Source organism: Triticum urartu, chromosome 2A (assembly GCF_056163025.1).
Source record: "Triticum urartu cultivar PI428250 chromosome 2A, HENAU_Tu73, whole genome shotgun sequence".
In the NCBI taxonomy this organism is placed as follows: Eukaryota; Viridiplantae; Streptophyta; class Magnoliopsida; order Poales; family Poaceae; genus Triticum; species Triticum urartu.
In genome coordinates, this window is record NC_141874.1 from 203,472,125 (window position 1) to 203,484,666 (window position 12,542).

The 12,542-nt window shown below is 47.0% G+C and overlaps 1 long non-coding RNA gene across 2 annotated transcripts; it reads right to left on the bottom strand.

The window, feature by feature from the left end:
* Positions 1-391: 391 nt before the first annotated feature.
* Positions 392-3,485, bottom strand: LOC125518348 (uncharacterized). 2 transcript variants are annotated; one of them, XR_015616106.1, is made up of 3 exons: positions 2,906-3,439; positions 1,453-1,524; positions 392-735 (listed from the first exon to the last, which is right to left on the bottom strand). It is a non-coding gene; the product is annotated as an uncharacterized LOC125518348 (long non-coding RNA). The 2 variants fall into 2 exon arrangements; XR_015616105.1 differs by having other exon boundaries at positions 1,453-3,485.
* Positions 3,486-12,542: the final 9,057 nt, after the last annotated feature.

Genomic DNA, 12,542 nt, shown 5'->3' on the forward strand with positions numbered 1-12,542 from the left:
CTGCCTTAACCGGCTGTTTCCCGAAGATTTCAAGATACTCACCATTGCCATTATAATGCAGCAAATCGTCCCTTTCCCCATCTCTATCTTTTTTCCTCTAGAAAATCCTATCCGGTGAACAACCAAACGAGAAGAAACGAGCTAAAAAAAAGATCACAACAAACCCTAGCTTGGCTATGCCATCCTCATGGCCATTGGCTTGGTGGCTTTCAGGCGCAGATAGGGCTGAAAGGCACATGTCGCCTCCTTCGAGGTGGCTCCCTTTACCAATATGCAGCATGCATGAGCAGTGGCCAAGGGCAAGGTATGTACGTTGATGGCTTCTTCCCAAATATCCAACCCTACAATGATCAATTGCATGCATGCCGTTCTGTCTTTTTGCCATATCCTATACGCTGATCTCAGAGACCATTTTTTGATCCGTCCCGTGTTCTTTACACAAATCTCACAATCAATCTCAGGATCGCATAAACAAAACTCACCATAGGTTCGACTCATACCATCACAAGCAACCCTGCCGATGATGTACTATTATTCCAAATCAATATACATCGCCATGATGGCTTTCCCTAAAAAAAGAACTCTCACGAGCGAGTGCCCCAATCTCCTCGATTGTGCCATCGGCTCCATCAAGTTTTCCTAAAAAAGAACTCTCACGAGCGAGTGCCCCAATCTTCTCAGTTGTGTGCCGTCGATTCCATCAGGTGAGCAGATCACCTCCAGCAGCTGGACCATCTGCAGATATCATATAGAACTGACATAAAGTTCAATATTTTCTTAAAAGTAAGAGCAAAAACGGCAGAACAACTAATGTCTTCAATTCAAGGTATGACAACACAATCAAGAGCTTTTAATTCATGTAAAATGGCTTTTTAAACTTCTCCTAAGTTCCCCTTGTGGATTTTCAGTCATTATTATACATCAACTTCTCATCCTCAATTGCAATCTTATCTTATTCTTAGATTTCAATCTTTCTTAACAGCAAGAACAGAATGAGTAGTATAATGCACGTCTTCAATTCAAGGTGTGACAACACAATCAAATGCTTTTAGTTCAGAAAGAGGTGGAAAAACTACATGCACAATATCAGATTGTACAACTCCATGTTCGCTTTCACATCAATGGGAGGAGAGGTAGACACAGAAAAAAAATGGTCCCGTGCCTCATGTATTTGGAATGAATGGCCAAAAATATCACAGATAGTACTCTACTACCTGAAGGTAAAGACAAACCACGCACAGCATAGTTGCACACCTATGCCACTACAAATGAGGTAAGAATCAGAGTTGACGCGTCAACATCAGAAGATAAAAGGGAATCAACAGATACTCTCATTGTCGAGGGCCTTAAAAATATATTGGATAAATATAATAGACTAGCAAAAATACTCAGAATGGCAAGGGATAAATTTGAAGGTGACTATCCACGTGAGATTAACACGACATGACATACCATCTGCAACTGAAGTACCAGACTTGAACTATCACGACGTGAGATTAGCACGACATGACATGCCATCTGCAACTGAAGTAGCAGCCTTGATTGTCAGTGATACAACAGAGAATGGAAAAGTACATGATATCATTGTTCAGTACAAAGACATGAGACCAAGAATATCGGAGAACCAGAGAAGATGGGTACAGAGGAAATATACATTGCACAATAAAAGAAGGTGCAAAATGCAAGAGAAAGCATGTAAACATTTGCTGGTGTGTGAAAAGCTTAAATTGCAGTTCAATATGGATGCCTTTGCATGCATTTTGCAGTAGTGCAGTACAAATAGACTGCATGAAAAGACATAAAGGAAGCCTAAGAACGCAATTATATGCTGGCTTGCAAGACACAATAGACAGAGGAGATGCAAGAGCTGCCCAGGTATGAAGGACAATACTATTGTCGTGTGCCATCCAGCTTCACAGATAGCCCAAGATACAAAGCATAAAACTACTAAGATGCTATGGCAATATGTCGATGGGCTGGATACACAGACCTATTTGTGACATTCAATCTTTGCTATAGAAAGTAGGCATAGCAGCATCATAAAGACCTGATATTGTTGACCGGGTGATCTACATAAAGATCAAAGTGTTCAAGAGAAATATAAGAGAAAGGCTATACTTTGGAAACACACTCGCAAGTAATACCTTGCCGACTTGATCACACCTGTTATTTTCTTTTGTATAGCAAATGAACTAACAGCGAGAATGATGTGGTCAAGAACATAGTCTACAGAGAAATATCCTCAAGGTAGGAACTAAAAACGCACTTACACATGCTACTAGCCCTTTTAGATAGCCATAAGTACATCGAAGAAAACTGTTTTTTCTATGCTAACATGATACTCCTATGATGGAACATAACCATAAGAAGATGGAACTAAACTGATTTTTCTATGCTAACATGATATGACGGCGGGTATGATCTAATACTCCCAGAATTATTGAAACATGCTTCAACATTCGATGGAAATAGCTCAATAATACCAATTGTCGGTGCTATATATATTTTTTGATATTAGTTACAGCATCCACGGATCGTTATAGTTAATATGTAAAATTAAATGGCACCTACTTTCATATTCACTTACTAAAATAATTCTATCTTTGGGAAATCGTAAAATTATAACAAATTAATTAATTACACATTAAATATGTTGAAAAGAATGGGAGCAGGGAGCCAAACATTGTCGATGCCAGTCCCAAGTACTAAAAAAAGTGGAGGGGGCATAGATAAATTTACACCTTTCAGTAACAAGTTGTACCTGAAAGCACATTGTACTCCTATTTGTTTAGCCATACACATGCAGAGACATGATAAGAACAAGGAAAAATATATATGATAAATGCATGAAAATGGAGAAGTGAGGAGCTACAGGTGGAAGAATGAGCCGCCGAAATCAGGCTACCTCTATCGACGAGCAAGACGACCTGCTGGGCTGGTCTTGCTCGGGGACAGCCACGATACGATGTGGATCCAAGCTCGCTGTAGCAGACGAGATCCACACCCATATCGCCTCCAAGGACGGCGACGACAACGGCACTGTCAAGATCGACAAGCTAGCCTCCTCTATTGCTCAGCTTCTCGTCGAGCCCTGCTACCCCTCCGCCGCCGTTGACCAGCATAAGAGATTGAGGAGGCATACATCGGGGAAAACCAGGCGCCGTAGATGGTCACGCCGTCGCCGCACCAGTGAGCCGAGCTGCAAAGGTGCGTGCAGGTGAGGACGAGCAAGATCACGGCAAGGAATCAAGAGGGGAAACTAAGTTTTATTCAGAATTGAATCTGCAGCGCTCGGGTGGAAGCAATTTTGGTACGAGGGGATAGAAGGAGATGAAAAGGGGATCAGGCAAGAGCCACGTCTGATGGTCGGAGAGTGTGAGGTTCTCTTTTTTCTTCTTTTTTGGACAATTGCGTGACAGGTTCCCTTTGTTTTGAGGAAGTGTGTGAAGGTGTGAGTGTGAGGGACTCAACGACAAAAAAATGTGTGCGGGCTGTGTAAATCTGTGTCATCCTGTTCGGCTTCCATAAGAAAAGAAAAAGGCCCAAAAAAACATTTTCGAAAATAACACAAAGATTTCCTACCAATCAACTACGATTTCGAAAACAACACAAAGATTTCCCACTAAACGACTACGATTGCGTACAGGTGGAATTCACATACGTGTGTGCTCCAACATAAATTATACTCCCTTTGTAAAGAAATATAAAAGCATTTAGATCACTATGCTAGAAATTCTTTTGAACAAATTCAAAAATATATAGTATACGATGATAAAAAATATATTAAACCGGAACCAATCATTCATATTCGGGCTATGCATATAAAAGTACAATTTCATGTCAAGCCGTCACAGACTATAAACATGATCATGTGGCAGCATCCGGCAAACCCATGGGTTGGAGCGAAGTGCTCCCAAAGAATTTGATGAGAAAGATCACACCCAATATTTTCCAGAACATGAAAGGAAAATTCCTCTTATCACCACATAAGTTGTGTCTAAGGGTAAAATCATGTTTACAACCGCAACACTTGATGAACAAATGATGAAAATGTTATATATTTACCTTTGTTGGTTAATTAAACTTTGTTAAGTACTAGCCCGCGCATTTGCGAGGGCCACTTTGCTAGTTAAACTAAAATAGGGTTATTGCACCAGCATGACGTCATCAGTCAGCTAAGTTGACTATGGTCAACCCTGACGTGTGGGGCCGGTCAGTGCCCAGTCAGCAGCGCAGTCAGCGTTGACTGGGTCAATGGGGCCCATCTGTCAGTGTCACATATTTTAAAGGGGGAGTTTAAATTAAGCTAACTAGGGGTGGGGCCCCACTGTCATAGAATCCTCTGACTAACTAATTAGCTAATTAGTTAATTAGGCAAAATTAAATAAGTTAATTAACTATCTAATTAATTAATTATTAATGTTGTTTTGTTTTTCAGGGCGTGGCCCCGCGTGATCGGTGGCACAAGGCCATAGCGGGGTGGCGGGGCTGCGGGCATGGGCGCCCACCCGAACACGCACGGGCGTGGGGGGGCTGTGGCCGGGCCGGGGCTGCACCGGCGACGGCGGCGACAGGGGCACGCGAGGGTGGGAGACGAAGGGGAAGTGGACGGCGCGCGCGGAGCGGAGGCAATGACAGTGGGCATAGGTGCGGGCGGCAGCAGCAGGAGGCGGCGACAGCAGGCCGAAGCAGCGCGGAGCAGGGGCGAGAGGGCGCGGCTGGCACGCGGGCGACGGGCGCGCGGGGGAGAGAAGTGGAGCGCACGGGCGGGAGCTGAGCTTCGGGCGCGGTAGCGGAAGGGCGCAGGCGGCGGCTGCAGAGGGCCGGCACTAGGAGAGGGGGCCGGAGTGCAGGCGGCAGCGGAGCGGGGCGTCAGCGAGCGGCAGCGCAGCATGGCAGGGGCCTCGGTTGGAGCAGCAAGCAGTGGCAAGGGGCGGCGCTGGCGCGGCTGGGAAGAGGCAGACGCGGCCTCGGCGCAGCTGAGCGCGGCTAGGGATGCGGTACTTCTGTCGTGCACGGGCAATTGGGTACTGGAGGCTGCGAGGGGAAGGTGGCCACGCAGGCGAGCGGTGGACAGGGCCGCAGCAGGCGGTAGCAGCCGGGGCGATGCGCGCGCGTAGCCAGGGCGAGTCGCGGCAGGTGAGCGCGGCGGCGACATGGGTGGCGGCGACGTGATTCGGCTCCGACGGTTAGCTAGGCTAGAGGAAGAGAGCGACCGCGGGGAGAGAGGGGAAAGGACGACGGCTGCTCACGGGGCCTTGTAGGTGTGCTCAAATGGGCTCGGGGAGGGCTCGGTGTGGCGGATTCGACGACGGCGTGCGGTGGTCGTGGTTGAAGACGGCGACGTAGGGGACGATGCAGAGGCGCTCCTGCTCGGGTGATTCGTCGGGGAGGAAGAGGAGGTCGAGGCGGTCCTTCTTGGCGCGGAGGCGAGGCGAGGCGGTGGCGGGGGCCGTTGTCGGTGGGAACGACACCTATGGGATCACAAGAATCCCTACTACGGTTGTCGGGCGCAGGGTTGTGAGAAGAGCGGATCAAACAGATAGCACACGGTTCGTTTATCTAGGTTCGGGCTGCGAGGATGCGTAAAACCCTACTCCTGCTTTGGTGAATTGTATCTCTGTGTTCTTGAGCTAGCTATGGGCCGTGAGGAGCTCCAAAAAGCCGAATCCTTCTCCTGGTCGCCTCGGGCCTCCTTTTATAGAAAAAGGGGTTGCCACAGTGACACACAGGAGGTGGAAAGGGTACAGTGATGCGAGGTTATCCCTTGCATTGCATGACAAGGCGCATTTAATGTGTCTTGCTTAGGTGTCCTTGCTTTATCGGGGATGGGGGTGAAGCCTGTCCCATCCGTCGCCGCTCCTCCTCGTGTCGACACGTGCCCTGGCCAGCAATGCACGTGGTGCCATGTAGGCAGGCAGGCAGCTGAGGTGGCGCGGTGGTGGTGTCTTCACGAAGATTTGCATGCCGCCACGCAGGTGCCTGCCGAGTTGGTTGGGTCGGCAGTGGTACGCGAACGGCAGTGGAGACTTGGTTGGCGTGGGTCTGATGGTGGTCCTGCGGGTGTCCTCGGCAAGGGCCTTGCCGGGGCCCCGGCAAGGGTCTTGCCGAGGCGCCTGCTGTCATCCCCGGCAAGGCGCCTACCGGGGGCCTTGTGGTCTTCCTTGGTTGGGATACTGCCAAGGGTCGTCATCTATAGCGCGTACCTTATCTTGAATGTCTTCACAAAGATCTGCATGCCACCATGGGGATGTCTTCCGAATCCTTGCCCCATGGGGGCAGTGGACTCAAGGGTGATCTGCTCTGTAGGTGTGGGGCGAGTTGCCGCGGCAAGGGCCTTGCCAGGGTTGCTAAAACTGTCTCCAGGCAAGGATCTTTCCGGGGGAGTCCGCTTCGTCCCCTGTGCTCTTCGTGGTCTTGGCCTTGGCGTTGCTCTAGTTCTCTTGAGCTTCGGTCTTTCCCTGGCTCACCCCCTTGCCTTGCTTGGTGTGGTGGTGCCCGTGCCTCAGACTGCCCGTGCACAGTTATAGGGGTACAAAAAGTGTACCCCTCTTTTTGTACACCGACAGCCGTGTGCGTTACGGCGGCGGTGCCATGGCGGCGCTCGGGCGAGGGGAAAATAGAGAGGGAGCGAGGGGAGAGTGAGCGAGATGGAGAGGGGGATCTGAGGGCGCTAGGGTTAGGGTTAGTGCCAGGGAGGGGTGGCCGGCAACTTGAGGGCGCCCGGAAGCGGCGGATGGACGCCGCTGTCCATGGGCGGCGTGTGCGGGCGCGCTGTGGCCAGCGCACGAGGTGAACAGGGAGAGGAAGGGGGGACAGGGAAGAGGGCTGGGCTATGCACTGTAGCAATGGGCTACAAGTGCACAGTGGTAGATAGGCCCTTTTCTATTTGTTCTTTTCTGTTTTTAGCCTTTATTTATTAACAGAGAGAGAAAGGGAATTATTTGGTCAGCTATTTCACTTAGAAAAAATTTGGTAGGTGTCCCATTAAATCCATGGTGATTATAGATAGTGCCGCAAATATTTTGGAGACCATAGGAATTCATTTGGTACTTTTCATAAATAGGATAGCATTTAAAAGTGCTGAATTGGTGCTGTTATAATTGCTAATGCTCATCTTTGCACAAAAGTGATGTTGTGTTCCTTAACAAATAATCGTTATGGAATTTTTGACAAATGATGAACATTTTTCTAACAACTTTTGAGCAACCTCAAACTTCACTTGAATTTGATTTGACTGGAATTTCAAATGGGATATTGAACGAAGGTGATTAAGCACTATTTGGAAAAAATGATTAGTTTAATCACAGAGGGTTACTGTAGCATGACACTGGGGGTGTTACAAGTAGATTCCAATATGAACTACTAGTACATACTCCAAACACTTATGTATATAGACGTATTTTTAGTGTAGATTCACTCATTTTGCTCTGTTTGTAGTCCATATTGAAATGGATGTAATAGTACGCACTCTCCCTCGCCACGTGGTGTACGTACAGTAATTCATTCGGTCTCATATAGCCAGAACGATATATACTACAATACTATTATTTCTCGACTTCCCGAAGAGGTGAGGAGCCAATCGCAAGGTTAATATTTTGGAGATGCCAAGCGCAAAGTTTATAGGAGAGCAAGTAGTAGGTGCCGCGTCATTTATAAATAAAGTTGTTTTTCTTCAGTGGCATGTACGCAATATAAATAGGTTCATATGGAGAGAAAAGGAAACCGCTCCACTATATACATAGGCAGGACGAGCCTACATGGTTGCTTGCTGGGGTTGCTCTCCTCACACTCTCTCGCACAAAACGACTGTGGCCACATCTCTAACATCCCGGCGGATCACGTCCGCCGGGGGAAGGGGTGGATGCTTAGTGCAGATGCGGTCGCCATCGACGACGGCGAAAACCCACTATCAGCACGTCCCGATCAGGCGTCCCCGCCGGTCTCTCTCACAAAGCCGGTGAGGTTGCCTTCTTCCCTTGCTCACTGCCGCGACGTGGGCAGTTGCCGCCTCCCGCCGCCCTCCTCTAGGTTGAGCTACGTCCCAACATCCCTCAGGTACAACTCCCTTTACAGCCGGCTTGCACCACTGGTCCAGCTGCCCACATAACTCCATGTGGATATTTCTCTACTTCTTTGCCCCGCACATACCTCTACTGGCTTATACTTACTGTATTTGTGATGAGTTTATGTTTCATCAACTAGTCCCAGTAATCTTATTCTAATCACGCTTCTTCAATTTCTTTGCCACAGGGATGCTCATCTTGATTTTGGTGACACTGCACAAAATGGTCCGATGGTCAAAGGGTTGCAAACTTCATTTCTTTGGAAGCTCCAACGTTGCCAGGAAATTAAAGCCTGGTTAGAGTTCACGGTTCAAGGGCTAGGGACTGCATGGATCATTTTTTCTTTAGTTTCTCTGTTCCAAAATAAGTGTCAACTTTAGTAGTAGTATAACTTTGTACTAAAGTTTGCATAAAGTTGAGACACTTATTTTGGAACGGAGGGAGTACATATTGGCTATGATCTGTCAATCATTGAGATGCAATAGCATTCATGTTAGTCTCCTTTGTATTTGATGAAATGTTGCAACGGGCAACCTTGGACGCAAGATACATGAAACAGAAGTTGGAAGCTTCATAGCATTGTACAAATTTATCTCGTTGATAAATTATAGTACGTACTATACTAGTAGTACTATGTAAAGAGTTAGGTGTCACACAGTGTCCAGAAGATATGGTTATAATGTGAGGTGGGCCATGTAATCACCGAGCCTGCGTGTTTTCACTCCTCTCGCACTCCTCTGTTGTAAGAATGGAGAAAATTGTAATCTAGTAGTACCTCCTTTCGCTGAAAGCGTGGGACTTCCAGCAGTCCAACACCTCAGTAATAATGACCAATGAGCCATCAAATCACATAGACCTAGCAGTAAGTTGGACGGACGAAGCAACCATCACTCTTGTATCCGCTTCTCTCTTCAACGTAGGCGCTAGTGATAGGTCGCGTCTACTCTGCCCGAGCATGAATGCGGCACCGATTCTTTGGAGCGGCGCTGACCGTTTCGGGAGGGAAGCGCGCGCAGGCGATGGAGGGGCTTTGAGTGGGCCAAGCTGGTCAGGAGCGGGCGTGGCAGCGGTCCGCCTGTCCCGACCGGATGCCCGGAAGAGGATTCACCGACTCTCGCGGCTAAATCGTACACTACACACCATCTCTCAGTAGGAGTAGGTCGATGTGTCGCTCTCTCTAACACACACATACTGTTAAACACACACGCACACGCACAAACAGGTTCATAGAATAGGAATATCGTGCGAGTTACTTAGGGAGCGTTTCGATCCTTAGCAAGCACGGTTTATAGCCTAGCCGGGCAAGGTTAGGCGCTTGGAACTGTTAAAATACGTTAGCTTTTGTGAGCCAGCTAGCTTGGGTGGGCTAGAAAAACCTTGCTAGCTCAGGAGAGCCAGATCGTCTTGCTTCCGACGGCAAACTTCGCGTACTACCTCTGTCCTGGTTTATTGGTCCCCATTGTATTTCGTGTCAAATTTTGACCATAGATTGAACTAACAAAATGTTCATGCATGTCACAAAAAATATATCATTGACAACTATGTTCAAATACGAATCCAACGATATAATTTTTTTTGACATGCATTAACATTTTGTTAGTTAAATCTTTGGTGAAAATTTGGCACAAAATACAAAGGGGACCTATAAACCAGGACGAATGTACTAGTAGTAACATAGACTAGTAACATATGCATGTTACTAGTCCAAGTTACTCACCAATATGACCATCCTAAGCAATGTAACCAAACACTCCTTACTCTGCCTTGTTATCTCCCCCAGAAACCCAATGCACGGAGCGCAACTACGCGTTGATCAGTCAAGAAATCAAAGTCGGCTTGCATGCGAGTTAATACGTGGCCCTGCATGGTAGCTAAAACGGCATCTCTTAGTTGTTGGGATTAATTGTTGCATTTAGAGACAGAAATCAGGGCTTGGTTTGGAGGAAGGACTCAAGTTTCTCCTTCTCCTCCAATCTTCTTGCACCTTGGTCCCGCTGCACCTTCTAACGTGACTTATTACACCTAGACGGAGGGAGTAGTACAAGATACGGTGGCACACTGACTTAGGTCGAATACAAGTGCCCAAAATTGTGTGCATGTTATAATAAGGATTCACTTAAAATAGTACGTGAGCGAACAGAGGGATCAATTGGACAGTGTTCACGAGCAGTAGCGAGATGTGTGAGGTAAGATACACCGCCGACGCTTTTAATTTTTCTTATTGATTTGTTTGTTTCACCCTCTGACTGGTGGGACCCAACGTACTACATGGAGAGAGGTAAGGTGACTAAGGCTGCATTATTTCTGTACTACCAACACTGCTTTAAATCCCAAAAGAGCTAACCACCCAAGCCACATGGCATGATTATGATTTAAATCCTAGTGACTCGCACGCAAAAAAAACACGGCATGCTTGTCACACGGATGCAGGAATGTATAAAAGGTTATTTTCCTCTCGTTGAACATAACGGGAGGGTGGTGTAGCTGGTTAGCCTGTTCGCTCATCAAACTTGAGGTCTCAGGTTGGATAACTACACTTGATCATAATTTTGTTTTTGTTCGACTTCTTTCTTCCACCCAATGACAGGTAGGCCCCGCATGACAGAGAGAGAGAAAGTGATCTAGGGCGGTGCCAGGAGGATTCTTTGACTGGTCAAAATGGATGGATACGGAGTAATACGATCTCATAGTGACCGTATAATCACCTCATCACGTATACGCTGCAGCCTCGGCGCTTGTTTTCTAGGGTTTGCACTATTCATACTCTCTCTCCAGTATATATATACACGTTGGATCCTCAGCGCTTGTAGTTGCTCTCTTCACACTCTCTCACCCTCTCCGGATCTAAACAAGACTTCGTTGGCCTCTCTCTCTCCCCTCACTGCCGTTCAAAGAGCCGGCAGGATCCCTCCGCCGAGAAGGGAAGGAGGCTTAACGTTGTCGCCGTCGGCGAGGGAGGGAATCCACCACCGGCGCAGTTGTTCTCTTTCACCCAGCGGCAGTGCGGGAGAGCCTCCGACACCTTCTTCCTTGCCACCGTATGTAGTGTGGGCCGAACGGCCTCCGGTCGCCCACTGAACCACACCCCAAGAACCTTAAGGTATAATTTACTTATTCCACGTGCATTTCTCTAGCTGCATGTGGGCCTTTTCCACTTCTACACTCGAATCTAGGTGTTGGATCAAATAGGAAAGTAGTGGGGAAAGTTATATAGCATGAATCTAGGATGTGGTTCAAAGAGGAAAGGAATGGGTGAAAGTAGTGGGGAATGTTGTATAGCATGAATCCAGGACGTGGTTCAAAAAGGAAAGGAAGGGGGAAAGTTGTATAGCATGAATGTTAAGACGTGGTTCAAAGAGGAAAGGAATGGGGGAACGTAGTGGGGAAAGTTGTATAGCATGAATCTAGGACGTGGTTCAAAAAGGAATGGAAGGGGGGAAAGTACTAGTACAGACTGGCTATCCAACACCTACGTTGGTCGAAAAGGGAAAACAATGACAAACGCAGTATGCACATCTGTGACGAACTGATCTTTTTGTTTTGGGGGACAAGGCTGTAGAGTTTGAGCATGACTAGATTTGCTGCGCTCACATAGGGAAAGGTGTCTAAATATAACAAAACTAGGGCCAACACAAATATGCTCCTTGGTTGTTTGTTCTTTGTTGCAACAGAGTATGCATCACCCCTTCATACATCGGTAGATGCACATGGTGATGGCGCGTCCACTGTCCCGTGCAACTCTTTAGCTGTTGTTAATCTAAGGCCTTGTTTGGTTAAAAAGTCCCTAGTCCCTACTTGCTTGGTTCCAGGGACTAAACATCGACTAGAGGTTATTAAATAACATGCTAAAAGACCATGTTACCCCTAGTAATGAACTAATAGAGACAAGGTGCGATGCGGGGCAGGGGCAACTGTTGGAAAAAGTCGCAAAAAGACTCTCCCTCGGGGTCTTCTTTCTTTAGTCCCAAATGCCCACTTTTAGTCCCTAAAAGTCCCTCCTGTTTGGTTTAGATGGGACTGACATGGACTTTTTTTAGTCCCTACACCAAAAAGTCCCGGTAAACAAACACCCTCTAATAATGCCACCGGAAAATTGATGCAATGCCACAGTTAAAAGAAAATTACATGTTTAACGAATTTTATTGTTAATATATTCTCTATGTTAATATTAATAATTTCCACCATTTGAGAAATGCTACTGTCTTGCTTTCTTTCCCATTTAGATAAGTTAGATGCTTCTTTTTTGTTGGCTTCTGTGTCATCCACCGTTATTGACCACTAGTTGTTTCCTTTGCACCTCTGTGTAAACAGGGTTATTTACTTCACCTCATTGCTATTGTGACCTTTTGTTGCACTGCACAAAACACTTTTGTTTTAAGAGTGTTTTGTGCAGTTCAACCAAAATATCACACCGACAACATTGCTTGATTGCTTGATCTTAGTGGAACTGCACAAGAGGAGATCTTACTTCCTATC